Source organism: Nannospalax galili, unplaced genomic scaffold, assembly GCF_000622305.1.
Source record: "Nannospalax galili isolate Female #2095 unplaced genomic scaffold, S.galili_v1.0 scaffold2812, whole genome shotgun sequence".
NCBI classification, from domain to species: Eukaryota; Metazoa; Chordata; class Mammalia; order Rodentia; family Spalacidae; genus Nannospalax; species Nannospalax galili.
The window spans coordinates 96,224-110,967 of record NW_008330781.1 but is presented as its reverse complement, the minus strand read 5'-3'; the positions used below and the strand labels follow the sequence as shown (position 1 = coordinate 110,967).

Here is a 14,744-nt window from a genome sequence, read left to right as displayed (position 1 = left end):
AGTTTCACATTGAGGTCTTTGATCCATTTGGAGTTGCCGTTTGTGCAAGGGGAAGGATAAGGATCTAGTTTCATTCTTCAACAGGTGGAGATCCAGTTTTGCCAGCACCATTTGTTGAAGATGCTGTCTTTCCTCCATTGTGTGTTCTTGGCCCCTTTGTCAAATATCAGGTGGCTGAAATTGCATGTACTCAGGTTTGGATCTTCAGTGATGTTCCACTGATCTATGTGTCTGTTTTTGCACCAGTACCATGCTGTTTTTAATGACTATGGCTCTGTAGTATACTTTGAGATCTGGTATAGTAATCCCCCCAACATTGCTCTTTGTGCTCAGGGTTGGTTTGGCAATCCAGGGTCTTTTGTGCCTCCATGTGAATTTAAGGATGCATCTCTCTAATTCTGTGAAGTATGTCACAGGGATTTTGATTGAGATTGCATTGAACATATATATTGCTTTAGGTAGGATGGTCATTTTAACAATATTAATTCTTCCAATCCATGAACATGGGAGGTCCTTCCATCTCCTGGTGTCTTCCTCAGTCTCTTTCTTTAAAATTTAAATTTTTCATTGTAGAGATCTTTAAGATTGCAGCAATTGTGAATGGGAGCATTTCCATGTATTCAAGTGCTTGTTGTTGGTATACAGAAAGGCTACTGACTTTGTAGATTGATTTTATAACCTGCCACAATACTGAAAGTGTCGATCAGTTCTAGCAGTTTTCTGGCGGAACTTTTGGGATCTCTTAGGTATAGTATCATATCATCTGCAAAGAGTGATAGTTTGACCTCTTCTTTTCCAATTAGTACTCCTTTGATTTCCTTCTCCTGTTTTACTGCTCTAGCAAGAATTTAAAGCACTATGTTGAAAAGGAGTGGAAATAGTGGGCATCCTTGTCTGGTTCCTGATTTTAATGGGAATACTTCCAGTTTTTCTCCATTTAGAATGATATTGGCTGTGGGTTTGCTGTATATAGCTTTAATTATGTTAAGGCATGTTCCCTCCAGTCCAATTCCCTCTAGGACTTTGAACATAAATACATGCTGAATTTTGTCAAAAGCCTTTTCTGCATCTATTGAGATGACAGTGTGGTTTTTGTCTTGGAGTCCATTTATATGATTAATGAAATTTATTGACTTGTGTATATTGAACCAGCCCTGAATCTCTGGGGTAAAGACTACTTGATCATGGTGAATGATCTTTCTGATGTGTGTCTGTATATGGTTTGTAAGTATTTTGTTGAGAATTTTTGGATCTATGTTCATTAAGGATATGGGTCTATAGTTTTCTTTTTTGGTTGTATCTTTACCTGGCTTTGGTATTAGAGTGATATTGGCTTCATAGAAGGAATTTGGAAGTTCTCCCTCCATTTCTATATTTTTGAATAAATTAAGTAGTATTGGAGTATTGGATATAGATCTTCTTTAAATGTCTGGTAGAATTATTTTGTAAAGCCGTCTGGTCCTGGGCTTTTTTAAGTTGGGAGGTTTTGTATTATTGTTTGATTTCCTTATGTGTTGTGGGTCTGTTTAAGATGTTGATATCTTCTTGGTTTAGTTTTGGTGGTGCCCATGCTCTTAGATACCTGTCCATTTATTTTAGGTTTTCAAATTTAGTAGGGTATAGGTTTTTAAAGTATTCCCTTATAATATTCTGGATCTTTTTGGTGTCTATAGTGATGTTTCCCCTTTCATCTGTGATTTTGTTGATTTGGGGGGCTCTTTCTTTTTTTTGGTTAACTGGGCTAAGGGTCTGTCAGTCTTATTTATCTTTTCAAAGAATCAGGTCTTGAATTCGTTGATTCTTTGTATTATTTTATTCGTTTCTATTTCATTAATTTCTACTCTGATATTTGTTATTTCTTCTTGTCTCCTGGGTTTGGGTTTCATTTGTTGTTGCTTTTCAGGTGTCTGGAGTCACAATGTTAAGTCATTTATTTGTGTTCTTTCTGATTTTTTAATGTAGGCACTTAGAGCTATAAATGTCCCTCTAAGGACTGCTGTCAACGTGTTCCAGAGATTTTGTTATGTCGTATTGTCCTATTCAATTAGTTCCAGGAATACTTTTATTTCTTTTGACCCATTCATCATTCAGGAGTGTGTTGTTTAATCTCCATGTGTTCATGTAGTTACTAGTGTTTCTTCCAGTGTTGATTTTAAGCTTTATTGCATTGTGGTTTGATAGGCGGCATGGAATTATTTCAATATTTTTCTATTTTTTGAGGCTTGTTTTGTGCTCCAGTATGTGGTTGATTTTGGAGAAAGTTCCATGGGGCGCTGAATAGAAAGTGTACTCTTTGGTGCTTGGATGGAATATTAGATAGATGTCTGTTAGGCCCATTTGATGTATGGTTCTGTTTAATTCAAATGTCTCTCTGTTAATTCTCTGTCCTGTTAATTCTCTATCTGTTAATTCTCTGTCTCTAATGGAGACAATGGGATATTAAAATCCGCTGCTATTAATGAGTTGGAATTTATCTGGGTCTTAAAGTCCTGAAGTACTGTTTTCATGAAGTTGGATGCACCAGAGTTTGGTAAATGTTTGTTCATGATTGTAATATCTTCTTGTTAACAATTGCTCCTTTGAACAGAATGAAGTGGCCCTCTTTATCTCTTCTGATTAGTTTCAGTTTAAAGTCTATTTTGTTAGTATTAGAATTGCAACTCCTGCTTTTTTCTTAGTACCATTCGCTTGGAATATTGTTTTCCATCCTATCACCTTAAGGTAGTGCCTGTCCTTGAAAGTGAGATGAGTTTCTTGAAGACAACAAAAGATGGGTTTTGTTTCTTAATCCATTCAATGAGTCTGTGTCTTTTGACTGGGAGTTCAGTCCATTGATACTTAAAGTTATTAATGAAAGATGTGTATTGATTCCTGTCATTTTGATTTCTGTTCATATTCTTGGTGTAGCTGTGTGTTTCCAGTTATACCTTCATTAAATTGCTTTCTCTTACCCCTTGGATATAGTTGTTCCTTTCTTCATCTTTTTGTATTGCTTCAAGAACTTTCTGAAGGGCTGGTTTTGTGGACATGAATTCTTTCAGCCTATTTATGTCATGGAAGATATTTCTTTCCCCTTCAACTATAATAGACATTTTAGCTGGGTAAAGTAATCTGGGTTGGCATCTGTGGTCATTTAGAACTGGGAATACTTTGGTCCAGGCTCTTCCAGCTTTCATAGTTTGCACTAAAAAGTCAGCTGTAATTCTGATGGGTTTTCCTTTATATGTGACTTGGTGTTTTTCTTTTGCAGCTTTTAGTATGATCTCTTTGTTCTTTACATTTAGTGTTCTTGCTATGATGTGCCGTGGAGAGTTTCTTTTCTGGTTTTGTCTATTTGGTGTTCTGTGTGCTTCTTGTATTTGTATGTGCATGTCTTTCTTTAATTTGGGGAAATTTTCTTCTACAGTACTGTTGAAGATCTGGTCCATAGCACTATTCTGAGATTCTGCTCCTCCCTCTATGCCTATGATGCATAAGTTTGGTCTTTTTATGGTGTCACACAATTCCTGCAAATTCCATTCTTCTGCTTTATCATAAAGAGAAGTTGAATTTTGCAAAGCCCCTTCCTGCATATACTCATACTGCCCCAGTTTCCCCTTCTGGGATTTTGTTTGGCTTGGGCAGGTTTGTGGATGCTGTCACAACTGCTGTGGGTTCACATGTATAACTGCACTGTTGAGTCCAGAAAATGGTTCATTGTATTCATTCACCACTTCTGGCCCTTACAATCTTTCCACTTCCTCTTCTCCTACATTCCCCAATCCCTGAGCCTTTGGGGGAGGAGTATAATATAAATGTCTCATTTAGGGCTGAGCATTTTGAAGTCTTATTTTCTGCATGTTGACCAGTTACAGGTCTCTGTGTTGATCACCATCTACTGCAAAAAAAAGAAGCTTCTTTGTTGAGAGTTGAGAGATGCACCAATCTATGGGTATAATAATAAGTCACTAGGAGTCAGTTTAATACAATGTTCATTTAGCAGCATAATAGTAGGAAGTTCTCCTTTGGGGCCTAAGAATCATTTCAACACAGGGTTTGGGCCCTAATAACAGTGCAAAGAATGGGTTCCACCCAAACCCATTAAATCTGATCAGATAGTGGTTGGGTACTCCCATAACCTTTGTGCCACTATTGCACTATTGGGCATACTTTGCCCAGGCCAGTCATTATTGGACCTCCCAGGGATCACGGCTAAGTAAAATTGATGATTGCTTTTCTCTTCTGGTAGTGTGCATAGCATTTTCCACCACTATGAAAGCTACCCAGGAGAGATGAAGTTTCAAGAGCAATATTGGTTTGATTTCTTCCTTTTCTGTGACTCATGAATGTAGGATCTTCAGCAATAGGGTCTTACCATCAAATTCTGCAGGTAACCAAGAGCACCAACAGTGACCAGTATTGTTTGAGGGTCTATGGGACCCTCCTGGTCAATAACTCCAAGAGAGGGAGTCCACCCCTGGCACTGGGCTTTTTGTTTGCTAGTCTGTGGTGTCTAGTAGGGGTACTATCCCCCCACTATAGAGTAACTACATTTCTATAGCTATATACATATATTTTAGGAAGATTCTACAGCAGCAAGTTTCTATATGATGTCTTCAAAGGCCTTTAGTGTTACTTATTCTCCCCTACACTTCCACCCTCTAATCTTCCCTCCCATTTCATACCTAATTTAACCCTTCATAATCCATTATTCCCCATTTCCCCTTTATATAACTGCATTCTATCTCCCCTCCCATACTGCCCCAATCCCTGCATGGTCCCTTACTAGTTTACTGATATCAAATAATCTTCCAATTGAACATGTATATTTAAAGAGCTAGAATCCACATATGGGAGAGAATGTGTGACATTCTTCTTTCTGGGTCTGGTTTGTCTGTCTGTGTCTCACTCCGGGTTATTTTTTCCAGTTCCATCCATTTACCTGTGAATTTCATACTTTCGATGTTCTTACTATCTGAATGATATTCAACTGTGTAAAAATGTACCTAATTTTCTCTGTTCATTTATCAATTGATGGGCATCTCGGTTGTTTCCATTTCCTGACTATTGTTAATAGAGCAGCAGTAAACATAGATGAGAAGGTTTCTCTGCAGTAGGATGCAGAGTTCTTCAGGTGGACACTCAAATCGTTATATCTGGATCATATGGTGGATCTATTTCTAGTTTTTTCAAGAATTTCTGCACTAATTTCCATAGTGGCTGCACGGGTTTGCATTCCCACCAGCAATGAATGAGCATTTTCTTTTCCCCACATCCTCACCAGCATTTGTCATTTGTTTTTGGATCTTAGCCATTCTGACTGATGTTACATGAAATCTTAAAGTGGTTTCAATCTCCATTTCCCTGTGTTTAAAGTTGCTGAACATTAAAAAAATTATCAGACATTAGTCTTTCCTCTTCTAATGACATTCTGTTTACTTTCTGGCCACAATTTTTAATTGAACTGTTTTAATTGAATTGATGTTTAGTTTTATGAGTTCTTTGTATATCTAAACTGATGAGCTGTACAGAGCTCATTAGTTTCTTGTGGTCCCATTTGTCCACTGTTGTACTTAATGCATTAGCTGCCGGGGTCCTCTTCACAAAATCCTTTCTTTGCCTATATGTTCCAGTGTATTCCCTACTTTCTTTCTCCTTTATCAGATACAGGATATTAGGTCTTATTTTGAGTTCCTTAGTCCATCTGAAGTGGAGTTTTGTGCAGGGTGATAGGGATCTAGCTTCATTCTTCTACATGTAGCTAGACATTTGACCAACCAGTTTTTAATGATGCTGTCTTGGTCACACAGCCCTGTAATCTGTCATGATAGCGATAGCGATGGGCAAGGCACAAGATGACTGACCTGCAAGCCTGGCTGGTGTGCCAAGCCATGTGTCCCTCCTGTATCTGCACCTGATGCTGCTTGGATGCTGAGCCCACCCAAGCCTGGGCGACGGTGAGGTATTTCCTGGGCATTCTCTGAAGTTCCTGAGACCAAATGTTCACTGCCTTCTGGCAACAATACTGGAATCCTTGTAGCAAATATGTCTTAACTGAAGACATAGTGTACCAGGAGGTGACCCCTGACCAGAAGTTTCTCTCCTAGAGACTTCTGACCAAGACCAACAGGATGCAACGTTGGGAAGAGCAACTGTTTCCTGCCAATGTTTCTCATTCGATATACATCCTGGAGGAATATTGTGGACCCATAGAATCACACCATTACCACCTTCACCTGGAACATCAACCATGCCCGGCTGATAATGGTGGAGCAATGATGCATTTACTGTATGAACTCGACAACAGCGGCTGGACGATATCTGCCAGGAAACCTGGGTCTCCTCCAGTGTGTTTGGTGTCTCCAGAGCTGTCCAGGAATTTGGTCTTTCCTGTGTCGAAAGCAATGTGACCAAGACAATGAGGGGTTCTGAATACATCTTGGCCAAGCTACAAGGTGAGGCCCCTTCAAAACGCGTGTTGAGACATTTGAAGAGGCCAAGGAGAAAGCAGAGGAGACGGCACTGGCAGCCACAGAGAAGGCTAAGGACCCGCCAACATGGCTGCCGCCAAGCAGAACAGCAGCAGCAGCAGCAGTTCTGTAGCCACCAGCCAATGCAGCTCAGCTCCTCTTCCCTTCTCCCCGTGTACTTTCTTATTAAAGGTCAACTGCAGCCCTCTCTGCTGTCTGGGTGGTGGGCTGGTGCAGGTGTCCAGCTCAGCATCTGCAGCACACCAGGCTGGATTTCCACTGTGAGCCCGACCTGCTTGTTCCCTGATTGGGGAGCTGTGACAGGTGCAGAAAGGGGCAATGACTTGCCCACTGTCACAAGCAAGTAGGTGAAGTGGTAATAAATGACAGACTGTAAGCTCCATGAGGGCGGGGCTCCTTGTGTTATCCTCTGATGTATCCAAGTACCTGGAATGATATTTAGCACATAACGGACACTCAATAACACTTGATTCGATTATTCTTCCAAAAATAAAATATAAATATAAACAAAGATGCTGTCTTTTCTCCAATGTGTACTTCTGACCCATTTGTCAAAAATCAGGTGCCTATAACTGTGTGGACTTAAATTTGAATGGTTAATTCTATTCTTTTGATCAATATGTCTGTTTTATGTCAGTACCATATTGTTTTTATTACTATAGCTCTGTAGTACAATTCAAAATCAGGAGTGGTATTCCCTCCAGCTCTTCTTTTATTGTTCAAGGTTGGTTTATGACTGCCTTGGGTTTTATGTTTCCATATGAATTTGAGATTATTTTTTTCAAATTCTGTAAATATTTGTGTTGGAAATTTAATGGATATTTTATCGAATCTGTAGATAGCTTTTGGTACAATGACTATTTTCACAAGATTAATCCTGTTGATCCATGAACATGGGAGGTCTTTCCATCTTCTTCTATCTTCTTCAGTTTCTTTCTTTAATGTTTTAAACTTTTATCATACATATCTTTCACTTCCTTAGTTGGATTTATTCCAAGATATTTTTTGATGTTACCATGAATGGGATTGTTCCCCTGGTTTCCCTCTCAGTGTGTTTGTCATTTGTATATAGGAAGGCTACTGATTTTTGTATCATGCTGCTTTTCTGAATGTGTTTATCAGGTCTAAGATTTCTGATGGAGTCTTTAGGGTCTTTCATGTATAGAATCATTTGTAATAAGGACAGTTTGGCTTTCTCCTTTCCTGTTTGTTTATCTTGTTTTCTCCTTTACTTGTCATATTGCTCTAGCTAAAACTTCAACTACTATATTGAACAAGCATGGAGAGAGTGGATAACCTTGACGTCTTCTGATTTTAGTGGGAATTCTTCAAGTTTCTCTGTTTAGCATCATATGACTGTGGACTTATTCTATATTGCCCTTACTATGTTGAGACATGTTCCCTGTATTCCTAGATTCTACATGACTTTTATCATAAAGAGAAGTTGAATTTTGCAAAGCCCCTTCCTGTATATACTCATACAATCATGTGGTTCTTCTCATTGAGTCTATGTGGTGGATTGCATTTATTGATTTGCACATGTTGAAACATCCCTGCCTCCATCAAACTGGATAAAGCCAACTTGATCATGGTGTATAAACTATTTGATATGTGCTTTTGAATTTGGTTTGAAGACACTTTATCGAGAATTTTTGTGTCATCACCCCTGTGTACACAACCTGTGTTCATCAGGGTGACTGGCCCATGATTTCCTTTTCTGTTGTATCCTTGTTTATGGTATCAGGGTGACACTGGTTTCCTAAAAGGAATTTGGGAATGTTCCTTCCTTTTCTATTTTACAGAATAATTTGAAGAGTATTGGTGTCAGGTCTTCTTTGAAGGTCTGGAGCAAATGTGTGATGAATCCATCTGATCCTGGGCTTTTTTAGTTGGGAGATTTTGAATTATTTCTTATATCTCATTGATTTTTATGAGTCTCTTTAAATTATTTTTTCATCTTGGTTTAATTTTGATAGGTCATATTTATCTAGAAATTATTTTCTTTTAGAGTTTCCAGTTTAGTAGAATACAGTTTTTAAAAGTATGTCCTTATAATTCTCTGAATTTCCTCAGTGTCTCTCGTAATGGTTCCCTTTTCAGCCTTCTTTTATTGATTGGGTTCTCTCTCTTGTTCTTTTAGTTAAGTTGGCTAAAGTTTTGTCGATTTTGCTAATCTTTTCTAAGAACCAACTTTTTATTTCCCAGACTCCTTGAATCTTTTCATTCTTAGTTCATTCATTTCAGCCCTGATTTTATCTCTTCTCATCTATTCATTTCGGGTGTTAATTTTTCTTGGTGTTCTAAGGTCTTCAGGTGCCTCATTAGACTATTATATGAGATGTCTCTAATTTTCTACAGATACTTTGTGCAATAAGCTTTCCTCTTTGGACGAACATCATTGTGTCCCATAGGTTTAGTTAGGTTGTGTTTTCATTTTTATTCTAAGAAATTTTAAATTTCTTTTTTATTTCTCCCTGCATCAATTTTCATTTATTAAAGTTTCCATGAGCTTGTGCTTTTTCTGTTTTCTGCTGCTGTTCATAATCCAGCTTTTCTCCTTTTTGATTGGAGAGAATGCAGGATAGTATTCCAATTTTCCTGTATTTTTGAGGCTTCTTTGTATCCTAATATGCAGTTGATTTTGGAGAAAAGCTTCACAGGCTACTGAGGAGAAAGTCTATTCTTTGTGTTTGGGGAATGTTCTGTGGATGTCTGTAAGAAATATTTGATCTGCTGGGCATGGTGGTACACGCCTTTAATCCAAGCACTTGCGAGGCAGAGCAGGTGGATCTCTGTGAGTTCAAGACCAGCCTGGTCCACACAGTGAGTTCCAGGACAGCTGTGGCTAAAAGGCCAAAAAAAGAGAAAAGAAATATTCTATCTATGATTCCATTTAATTCCAGAGTTTCTCTGTTTAGTTTTTGTCTGAACGAACTATCTTTGAGACTGGGGTATTGAAGTCACCCACTATCACTATGTTGGTGGTCAAACTGTGGTTTTAGTTATAGCGGTGTCTTTTAATGAAGCTGGGTGCCCATGTGTTGGTGCATAAATATTTAGAATTGTAATCTCCTCGATGGATTTTTCCTTTAATGAGTATGAAGTATCTTTCTTAATCTTTTTCTGATTAGTTTTTATTTAAAATCAGTTTTGTCAAATGTTAGAATAGCTGTGCCTACTTGTTTCTTGGTTCCATTTGCTTGAATACATTCATCTTTGATGGTGTGGTGAATTTCTGAGAGGCATCAAAAAGATAGATCCTGTTTTCTAATCCAATCTATTAGCTTATGTTGCGGGGGGTTTGAACCAGCGACCCCCGCGCAGTGATGACTGGGGTTGAGTAAGCGCGCCGTTTGCCAGCCCATGCTGCCCCCAGTACTGGGAACACTCAGGCGCAATGGGGAGCCTAGTCAAGCAGGGACTCATTTACTGCAGGTGTTACAGAGCTTATAAAGGCATCTGGAAATCCCCCTCCCCCCTGAGGGTGTATCTTAAGGATAGTCATGCACTGATCATGCACTCCTCAGCAGTGCGGAAGTATCCTTCAGACTTTTAAAACAAGTCAGGCCATGCCCCAGTAACTTCCTCTCAGACCTCTGCAAGGTGGGGCCTTTAGGTCCCCACATTATGTCTCTGTGTTGGGAACTGAGACCATTAATGCTGGGAGTAACTATTGAACAATGTACACTAATTCCTGTTCTTTTGTTGTGGTGGTATTGTTTCCTTTTGTAGAGCTCTTGGATTGTTTAGTCTCCATGCTCTCTTCAGTGTTTTCTCTTCAGACCAAAATATTTCTTCCTGTCTCCTCTGTTGAGCTGGCTTAGTGGTCATAAATTTCTTAAATCTGCTTTCGTCATAGAAAGTTTTTCTTTCTCCTTCAATTATGACTGAGAGTTTTGTCGGGCATGACAACCTGGGCTTCCATCTGTGGTCCTTTAGAATTTGAAGAACAGTCCATGCTCTCCTGACTTTCAAAGTCAACATTGAAAATTCAGATCTTCTTCTGATCAGTCTGCCTTTAGTGATTTGGTCTTTCTCTCTTGCAATTTTTAGTATCATTTCTTTGTTTTGTATATTTAGTGTTTTGACTACTACGTGCTATGAGGAGTTTCTTTTCTGTTCTTGTGCGTTGTGTTCTTTATGCCTTTTGCACCTTGATAGGCATCTCTTGCCTTTGATTTGGGAAATTTTCTTCCATGATTTAGCCGGAAAAACTTTGTGTTCCTTGGGCCTGGATTTCTGCTCCTTCTTCTATTCCTGTGATTCACAGTTTGGTCTTTTATAGTGTCCCAGAGTCCATTCATGAAACTTTTTTGACAGTGTGATCCAATTCCTCTACCTTGTATTTAAGCTTCATTTTACTGTTGAGGTTTTCCATTGAATTTTTTATTTCTCTCTCTGAGTTTCTCATTTCAATTTTTATTTCAGTTTGGCTTTTCTTCAGAAATTCCATTTCTTATTAAATTCCACTTTGGGGTATTTTCTTTATTAACTCAGCTGTTTGTCTTTTCTTAGTCTTCATTCCAGGATTCATGCATGTCCTCTTTGAGTTCCTTGAGGATATTTATGATCACTATTTTGAAATCATTGTTTTCTTTATCAATGTCGTTAGTCTTCTCTGAGGACACTGTGATAGGTCTACTAATTTCTGGAGGAGACATATTGCCTTGGTTATTCATGCTGTTTATATTTTTTTGATGGTATCTAAGCATCTGGAGTTCAGTCATTGGTGGATAGCTGGTCTCACTTTTGCTGAGTGGGCATTTGGACCTTTGTTTTCTATTACCTTAACTTGCCATGCTGTAGACCAACTGAATGGTGCTTGGTGTTCAGTCTTGAAATGATTGTGTTGATATCCAAATGGGGTTTCAGATCTGCTCCCAGCACAGTTGGGGATACGTGCATTTCTTAGCCCAGAAACAAACCTGTACAGCTAAAAGATTCCCACTGTTGATCATCAGAAGTCTTCTGAAGGCCGACACAGTTCTACTGGATGGTCTTGGGTGGTAGGGGCTAGAGTCACACTCTGCTCTGTGGAGGCTGGGGGAAGGATGTAACCCCAATATCTGGTTGAGGTGGGTGTCCAAGAAGCCAGACTGGAGGTCTCTAGACCTGAGTTCAAGTTTACAGAAAACCTAGCAGTTCTTGGGTGACATGGTAGGTAGAATGGTTTGTGGGCAAGGAGACAGGTTCTTGGAGTATCTACCTGGGAAGGGCTATGCGAGCGTATTCTTGAGACTGGGATTTGTGGGGGTGATGCCCATAGTCCCCACAGTGGTGCAGTGTGAGGGGTCACTGTCTGGGCTGTGACAAGGAGGCTCTAGGGTTGCCTGTCTACCCTGTGTGTCAGAGTACTGGATTCATAGGAGCCAGACATTTGGCCAAGCAGCAGTATAGAACTAAGGATCAATGTCTGGGCTCAAGTGGGTCTCTGGAGATGCCTACCTACCTGAGGGCAGGGTTCTGGGTTGGCAGAGGTCATACACAGAGTACAACTTGGGGGGAGAGGCCATTGATTGGGTTCAGGTCAGGGCTCTGAGGCTGCCTACCTACCTCTGGGTAAGGGTTCAAGGCTTTCCAGAGCTCATGTGCACAGTCCAGGCAAGCAGCACAGATAGAATTTTTAATGAAATTGAGTATGCCTGTGACTGGTGTGTATATTCTTAGAATTATAATATACTTTTGGCGTATGATTCTTTTAATGAGTATAAAGTGACCTCCCTTCCTTATCTTTTATGACTCGTTTTGTTTAGAATTCTATTTTGTCAGATATTAGAATAGCTACACCTGCATGTTTCCTAAATCCATTTGATAGAATAACTTTTTTCTTCCTTTTCCCTTAAGGTAGTATCTATCTTTGATAATAAGATGTGTTTCTTGGAGGCAGCAAAAAGATGCACCTGCATTCTGGTCCAATTTGCTAGACTGTGTCATTTTATTAGGAAATTCATACTATATTTATTCAATTATTATTGAAATATATGTATTAATTTCCATATTTTGTTGATTTTTGTAGTTTTTTTCTTTGTCCCCTTTTGATCTCTTGTCCTGAATTATTTATTCCATGTGACATCTTGGGTGTGTTTATTCTCTACAAACTGAACTGTTCCTTCCAGTTCCCTCTGTATAGCTGACTTAATGGTCATAAATTCTTTTGCTATGTTTTTATTGTGAAAGGTTTTTCATTCTCCTTCAATTTTAATAGATTTTTTTGCTGAGCATAATAGTCCAGGTAGACAGCTGTGATCTCTCAGAACTTGGAGCACATCTTCCCATCCCCTTCTGGCTTAAAAATTTCTGTCAAATAATCCGGTGTTATTCTGATAGCTCTGCCTTCACAAATGATTTGAACTTTCTTTTAAGTTTTGTTTTTTCATTTGTTTGGTTTTTTTGAGACAGAGTCATCCTATAGCCCCAGCTGGCCTAGAACTCACTCTGGAGACTACGCTGGCCTCAGTTTCTCAGAGATCTGCCTGCCTATGCCTCCCAAATACTGGGATTAAAGGTGTGCACCCCCCACACCGGGCCCTTCTCTCATAGTTTTAGTGCTTTCTTTATTCTGTGTGTTTAATGTTTTAATTAAAGCATATCTTGGAGAATTTTTTCTGGACCTGTTTATTTGGAGTTTTGCAGGCTTCTTCTGCCTGAATGGGCATCTCTTTCTCTATATGTGGAAGGTTTTCTTCTATGACTTTACTGCAAATATATTCTATTCCGATGGTATGGTAGTCTTTCCTTGTTTTATGCCCATAGTCAGAAGGGTAGGTCTTTTCATGATGTCCCAGAGATCTAGCATACTCCAGTCATGTGTTTTTATAAATTTATCATTGGCTTTTACTGATACAATTCCTCTACTTTTTTTCCAGCCCTGATACTCTTTTCAGCACATAATCTATTCTACTGCTGGAGCATTCCTCTGAGGTTTTTATTTGGCTTCATTCATTTGAAGCACCATTTCAGTTTGGGTTGTCTTCAGTAATTCTATCTCTTTATTGAATTCTATTTTCATATCTTGAATGGACTTCCTTATTTCATTCATCTCTTTGGGTTTTTTCCCTTTTGGTTGTTTAAACATAGTATATAATCAATCATTTTAATTCTTTGTCTGCATTCTTCAAGTTCATTTTCATTGGGGTCCATTATTACTGGATTAATAACTTTTGGAGGAGACATAGTGCCTTAGATTTTCATTTTGCTCTGAGATTTGTGCTTTTGGAGTTAATTGGTTGTGTGGGTTTGTGGGGTTGGAGTTGATGCTATGGGGACTGCTTATCTGCCAGCTTCAGGAACTAAGGGCACAGCAGAAGTGTGGGCATGGGTTTCACAGTCAGGGATCCCTTACTGATTGGCACCAGGATCTGGGAGGCCCAGGAAGTTTGGGTCCAAGTGGATAGGCCTGGGAAGTCCTTACCTGTCGGGAATGAGAACTAGGGGGACTGGGAATTGTGGGCCCCTCATTGGCATCTTAAATCTCCACACTAGGTTGTGAGTTTTAGTAGAATAATGGGTCACAGGTTGTCTTCAGACACTCTCCAGTGCCATTCCACATGTGCCAGTGGCTTCAGTCGGTTCTCATCAGCCCTGGGGGAGGGGCTCCAGCCTTCCTCTTTTGTAGCAGGTTTTCTTATATGGCAATCCGTCAGCTGTCATGTAAGGTCTACTGGGCCTCACGCTCTATCCTACTCTTCTGCTTCACTTCCATGCAATTCATGAGATCCATTCTCTCTGAACTCTGAATATCACGTAAACTGTGTCCGATGCTGTCTTCAATATCTTCTTTTTCTTTTCTTTTGTAAACCTGAGCTACCTGGAAGTTACTATGTAGTACAGACTAGGCTCCAACTTATCCTCTCCTAACCTCCCCAGCACTGGGATCAAGTATGTGCCACCATGCCTGGAACCTCAGTATCTTTCCTGTGTGTAAAGAGGCTCTTTGGTTTGGGAGTTCCTATCTTAAACACCTGAACTCCTAGTAGATATCATTAACCCTACACATGAAAAATATGAAATATAGCAATTATCAAAGTTTTGCAAATCTTTTCTTTATGTACACTGTGGACAAATATTAAGAACTAAAGTTATTTTATCAAAGCCTGATTTTGTTGGATTTTTTTTTTGAGCCAGTGTCTCATGTATCCCATGCTGACCTTGGACTCTCTATGTAGGTGAGGGTAAACTTAAACTTTTGATGTTACTGCCTCCACCTCCTGAGTATTACAACTACAGCTATGAGCCACCATGCCTGGTTTATACGGTATTGTGGATCAAACCCAG

The 14,744-nt window shown here is 39.3% G+C and overlaps 1 pseudogene; it reads left to right on the top strand.

Moving 5' to 3' along the window:
- The first annotated feature begins 5,818 nt into the window (after positions 1-5,818).
- LOC103749702 lies at positions 5,819-6,817 on the top strand (annotated as a pseudogene).
- The last annotated feature ends 7,927 nt before the right edge of the window (positions 6,818-14,744 follow it).